General features: G+C 34.5%; 1 protein-coding gene across 1 annotated transcript in view; it reads right to left on the bottom strand.

The window, feature by feature from the left end:
* The window catches only part of DNAJB14 (DnaJ (Hsp40) homolog, subfamily B, member 14), a 33,014-nt gene extending 28,003 nt beyond the window's left edge, over positions 1 to 5,011 (bottom strand). The window contains exon 1 of the mRNA XM_005857229.2: positions 4,927 to 5,011. The gene's annotated coding sequence lies outside the window, so the exon portion shown is untranslated. The remainder of the gene's footprint in view (positions 1 to 4,926) is intronic.
* Between the last annotated feature and the right edge of the window lie 1,346 nt (positions 5,012 to 6,357).

Raw genomic sequence — 6,357 nt, 5'->3', positions numbered from 1 at the left:
ATTGTATGAGAATTTCTTTCTACCATATTTTTCCCTAGCTAATGCATTTAAGAGGTCACCAAAGATATAAGAAATTGAGTTTTTGTAACAATCTAGTAGTAGATGGTACAGAAAGGCTCCTAATTAGACAACAATCTATTATTAACAAGTTAAGTATAATATAATATACACTGAGTGGCCAGATTATTATGACCACCTGACGTTTATAGGCAAGCTCCTGTGTTGAGCATCTGCCCTCTGGTGGTCAGTGCATGTCATAGTGACCGGTCGACCAGTCGTTTGGTCGTATGGTCGCTTAGGCTTTTATATATATATAAACAATATATATATTTCATTTTCAATATGTAATAGAATCTACAGCTATCAGCTATTAAAGTGTGTATACATTTTGGGGGGGACATGCTGTAGTATTTAGTCAGTTTTTAACTGCAGTTTCTTACTTAATGCAAACACAATGTTAACCTTGAGGTCAGAAGACTGCATGGTCCATGAGGTAGTGGTTCACAACTTTTAAATATGAAAAATTTCATGAGAATTCTAGAAGTAGACTGTGACAGCAACTTAAAATTTAAATCTCTGCAAATTCCCTCATAAAAACTGAGCAATTAAATAGCAAAATCAAAACCTCATGCACAATATTCCAAAATACAAGAAAGTGGGCACAACCCACCAATAGATCTATGTGGGTAGTACAAAGAAGACGATAGTAATAGGGCATTTGCCCTTCGACAGAACAAAAGAACTTCAAAATTACCAACAGGGACTCTATATACAGCACAGCAGGCAAAATTAAGAAAAGTATATAAAAAGGAATGGGTTCTGCTCACTACAATAGAATGTGAGTGAACGGGTTCATAATAAACTCTTGCAGTGGTTCTCAACCTTCCTAATGCCACGACCCTTTAATACAGTTCCTCATGTTGTGGTGACCCCCAACCATAAAATTATTTTCGTTGCTACTTCATAACTGTAATTTTGCTACTGTTATGAATCGTAATGTAATCTGATATGCTGCAGGATGTATTTTCATTGTTACAAATTGAACATAATTAAAGCATAGTGATTAATCACAAAAACAATATGTAATTATATATGTGTTTTCTGATGGTCTTAGGCGACCCCTGTGAAAGAGTCGTTCGACCCCCAAAGGGGTCGCGACCCACAGGTTGGCGACCCACAGGTTGAGAACTGCTGCTTTAGGGCACAGAACACTCCAATCACTACAAACTCTCAAAACTAAACACTCAAAGCTCTCTTCCAGAACAAAGCCACACTGAGGAGAAACTACAGGGAACAGGCCCCAGACTGAAGAGGACAGGGGCAATAGGAAAAAAGAAAAGAGAAACTCCAGATAAAGTGGGGAAGGAGAAAAGAGTGAGGAGATCTTACATAATAAGGTGAAATATTTTCAACCATTACACAAAAAACGAAGAAGGGTTTCTGTGTATTTAGAATGGCTAACTACACATAAAAATGTGTAAAAGAAAATGAAAGAAATAAAATCTGAAACAAAGTTATTATAAGAAAAAAGAGAATAAGAATAAATAAATATCTAAAGACAATGAAAGCATACCACAAAGACTTGCTGACAAAACAGGTAAACACTATAACCTACTACTTCAAGTCAAGCTGAAAACTTTAAGAACTTAGACATAATACAAAATAACATAAATTAGAATTAGGACAACCTCCAAAAGGACCTTTCTATAAGAAATAAAAATCAATTAAAAAAGAATAAATTAGAAGATACAGGGAGTTATAAACACGACAGATAATATGCAACTAAAAAGTAAAATTTTTTAAATATAAAAGACAAAAATTAAAAAGAAAATGACAAATAATGAAGACAGTTATAGAAGACTCAACATACATACAATAGAATGCCTGATGAAGAAAAACAAAACTTATATAACCATAATTGGAGAAAATGTTTCTGATATAAAAACAGAAACATCTGAAGCCATACAATGAAAGGGCAAATCACATACCTAAGAATATTGACCCAGATTAATGAACACCAAGCTATATTCTAATAAATTACTGAACTTCTAGACAAAAATATCAACTGACTTGTAAAGGAAAGAATAATAAGATTGTCATCAGATTTTGCTCATCAACAGTACTTGTATAAAATAACACACTTAGATAGCCAAAGAAAGAAAACTGGAGCCAAGGATTTTATATCTACCTAACTATAAGCACTAAGGTGACAGATGAACTGTTTTCAACATTCTAGAACTTAGCATAATTCCCATAGGCCCTTCCTGGAAACCTATTAGTTGACAAGCTTCAGGATTCCAAAGTAACTAGAGATACATAGGGACTGATGGGGAGAATGAAATGTATAGTGATCTACAAAGATAAGACTAAATGATGATTAAAAGAGAGCGCAGATAGTATGTAATGGTATGTTCTGACACTGTAAATAAGTTGAAATATTTTTTAAATGGTGGTCTTACTCTTTCTTTTTACTTGAAAAAAAATATTGGCTTTCTCTACCTTCCCTTCTCTTCCTTTTGGCAGCTGAGGCCTGGACCAAGGAAGGAGTCATAGCCAAAAACAAGGCTGATTTTGATAGGGCCTGCACCAATGGGTTCAAGGAGGCAACTAATTACTTACAGAAGAAATTGAACAAGTAACTGAAGATAGCAGGAGCCACATTTCTCACTGTCAGAGAATGGAATTACAAATATGGAAACGGAGAAGGCTAGAATGAACTCTGTGGTGAACTATAAAGGGAGGTGTATAAATCTCGCATAGATATAAAAATTAACATAGATTAAATTACTATAGATATGTATATTCCCACATACAAACACATATAACACAGATATATACATACACATACATAGACATATATGTATTCATACATACATTTATTTCCTAGCTCTGTCTCCTGAAGAGACCTAGGGGCATCCCTGTCCCAATGAGCTTATCTAGTGTCAGTATCTGTTTCCAAGTACCATTGTCCACTAAAAAGAATCAGGGCTCCTTAGAGAAACAACTTATTCCCAGAATAGAAACAAAAGTGGGGCTGAAATATCTTTTGTGCCATAAAGTAGAGATGCTGAAAGAATGATGAGGACATGTCAAAAAGACACAGGGCTCCTACTAAATCTGAGCATCAAAATAAATAATGATAGTAATGGGTTAAATAGGAATCCATAAATCCATACTAATAAGTTGAATAGGTTGAATGCCAACTAATGAATTGTAGAAGGAATGATGGAATTAGCAACCATCAGCAATTTACCCAGGAAAGAATCATCAATGAATGCTAAAAGGAGTTGGTGAAAATATATTATGGAACAGAACATTTACATAGTCTCAAAGTATTTCCCCACAAAATATTTATTAATTGTAAAGTGAAAGAAAAGTAAGTCTAGAGTGGAGAAACCTGGCATCACCAACTTCATCAAGTGATCAAAGTTAATCTCACCAGTAAGGACCAAATCAATATAACGTATTCCCTTACACATTACATTAAGAAACATCACTTCTATGGTATTTCTGCCAAAAACTTATATGTGGAAATGTCAAACACAAATTGAGGGACAAAGTAAAGAAGAGAAAAGCTGTATTTGGAGAATAAAACATGCCCATAAATGCAACTTGTATCCTTTTTGCTATCCAAGACATAACTGAAAAAACTGGCAGAATTTGAATGAAGTACATACATTAATTTCATGAATCTGATGGTTATGTTGAGAGTGCCCTTGTCTTAGAAAATATACACTGAATTATTTAAGGGTAATAGGACATCATGTTTACAACTTACTCTTAGTTCAGGAAAAAATATAATAACATTGTGTGTGGGAGTGGGGTGGGGGTGGTACCAGGGAGAGAGAAGAAGTGCATGATAAAGCAAATGTGACAACATTTTACCCAATAGAAAGCCTGAGTAATATGCATATGGGAAGTCTGCACTCTTCTGTGACTTTTCTCTAAGTTTGAAATTATTTCAAAATTTTAAAAAAATACAAAATGGTGAGGGAAATGGAGTATATGCGAAGACAATTTAACTGTTTTCAATAATTATGCCAGTAGGTAGTGTTGGTAATATTACTCTGAAACTTTTATGTATATGATGTGGCATAAAGCAGATAAATAATTATGACATATCTATCCTTTACCATGGCCTTAAGAAACAATTATTACTATGGAAGGAATTGTTTCTGTACACTGAAAAAGCCCAGAAACAATAAATAATTTAGTACCCACAGTACTCTTAATGCCAGATTGTGATACTAAAAACCCCATTTTTCCACTAAAAGAAACTACGACTTATTGGAAATATAGTTGATTCCAATTTCTAGTACAGGAAATGTACTAGAGTAGCTTGAAACAATACTATACTGAAGAGCAAGGTAACTACTAAAAACCACTGGGCGTGTATCCAGTACCCCAGAGCTAACATAAAGGGGATCCCATTGCTTTTGGAAAATAAAAAGAATCAACTCCTTTCCTTGAAAACTGATCAAGGCAATCAAGCACTTATCCCACTTTTCCTATATGAATTACACCACTGTGCAACTCTAAGACAGGTGAGGGGGAAGTGTCTCTTTATAGAAGTATTTCAGCTAAATAAATTATTTTTTAAAATTATGAAGCCAGATATGAAAGTGGTTACATGTGTTTAGTATTTACAGGTGGCCTTGCATGCTAGTTAGAAGTTATCTGGACATTCCCTTTCATTCTTAGCACAAACATGTTTTTTTTGTACACCTTCTATGTTAATAGCTACATGCTGAATACTACACTAAAGCAGTATCATATAGTTGTTTTAGATTTTCAAAAGCAATTATGATACTGAAAAGTTTTCTACAATTTCACACATAAGGATTCTGCTTAACAATGACTATGTTGCACATGCGCTCACACCAAACACTAGTTCCACAGAGTTAAAATTTGCACAAGTTCCATTACCTCTGGGTCTCAATATCCATTTCTGTCATCTTAAAAATGGAATCAGCAAGGTTTTCTGTATTAGTAATCACTGGAACCAATGCCTGAGAAGGTAATATAATTAAGTTCAAGTACTGCCAGAATTTTTAGTACATTGGATTTTCTTGATTTATTAAATATCTTAGCTATCACATGAAATCTCATTTACAATAATGTGCAGTATTACAAACATTGGTTGGGCAAATACAGTGATTATGAACCAGATTACATTTACTTTTGGTTTAAACTATTCAGCCTTATTTTATGCATTCACTTTCTAGACATACTGCTTTGCCTGGAGTTTAATGTAATCTGCATTAAGTATACTCCATATTAAGAACCAGTGAAAGGCCGGGCGAGCGTGGCTAAGTGGTTGAGCATTGACCTATGAACCAGGAGGTCAAGGTTCAATTCCTGGTCAGAGCACATGCCCAGGTTGTGGACTTGATCCTAAGTGTGGCATGCAGGAGGCAGCCAATCAATGATTCTCTCTCATCACTGATGTTTCTATCTGTCTCTCCTTCTTCCTTCCTCTCTGAAATAAATAAAAATTTATTTTGAAACAGTGAAAAGTATATACAATATTAAAAATATTTATGTGGATATCCAGAAGTGAAAAACTAAGGTCTGATTTTTATTTTTTGCATTTTATAAATATAATTTTGGGTCCATTAAGCAGACATCTCTATATATAATCCTGGATGAGTAACATATATGGCCCCTGGATCCTCCTTCCCTCCTTTATTCTCAACCTCTTCAAAATTTCCTGCATTCACTGAAAAAGGCACTTGAGTCACCCATTCCAAGGGCCTCATTCTGGACCCAATTATCACCCAATGTGTGAAATCTTTATTTTAGATTAAAATTATTTATTTTAACATTGTTAAAACACCAGAATTGCAAATGGAATAACATAACAAAAACTCATCATCTAGATTTAACAAATATAATAATTGGGTCATATTTGCTCCAAATTTTTTAATGAAATAATTACAGATATATTTGAAACCTCCTTTGTTCCCATCTAAAATCTCATTTTTCTCCCTCATTCAATAGATAATTATATTTCTAGAGGTGACAGTATATTCCCATTCAGAATTTATATTTTTACTACATACATGTGTATTATTTTACATCTTAAAATGTGCATATATTGTGTGGTGTAAGGACTGAAAACTAGATCTATGTAAGAAACTAAAGGGGCCAGAACAGCCCAAGCTTCTATTAAAAAATTGCATATGAAATAGGTTGGTTTAGATATAGCCAGGAAAAGATGAAGTGAGTGTTTAATAAAAAGTTAGGAGAGCCCTGACCGGTTTGGCTCAGTGGATAGAGCGTCGGCCTGCGGACTCAAGGGTCCCAGGTTCAATTCCGGTCAAGGGCATGTACCTTGGTTGCGGGCACATCCCCAGT

This window comes from Myotis brandtii, unplaced genomic scaffold (genome assembly GCF_000412655.1).
Source record: "Myotis brandtii unplaced genomic scaffold, ASM41265v1 scaffold1087, whole genome shotgun sequence".
Lineage (NCBI taxonomy): Eukaryota > Metazoa > Chordata > Mammalia > Chiroptera > Vespertilionidae > Myotis > Myotis brandtii.
This window is presented reverse-complemented; position numbering and strand designations above follow the sequence as displayed.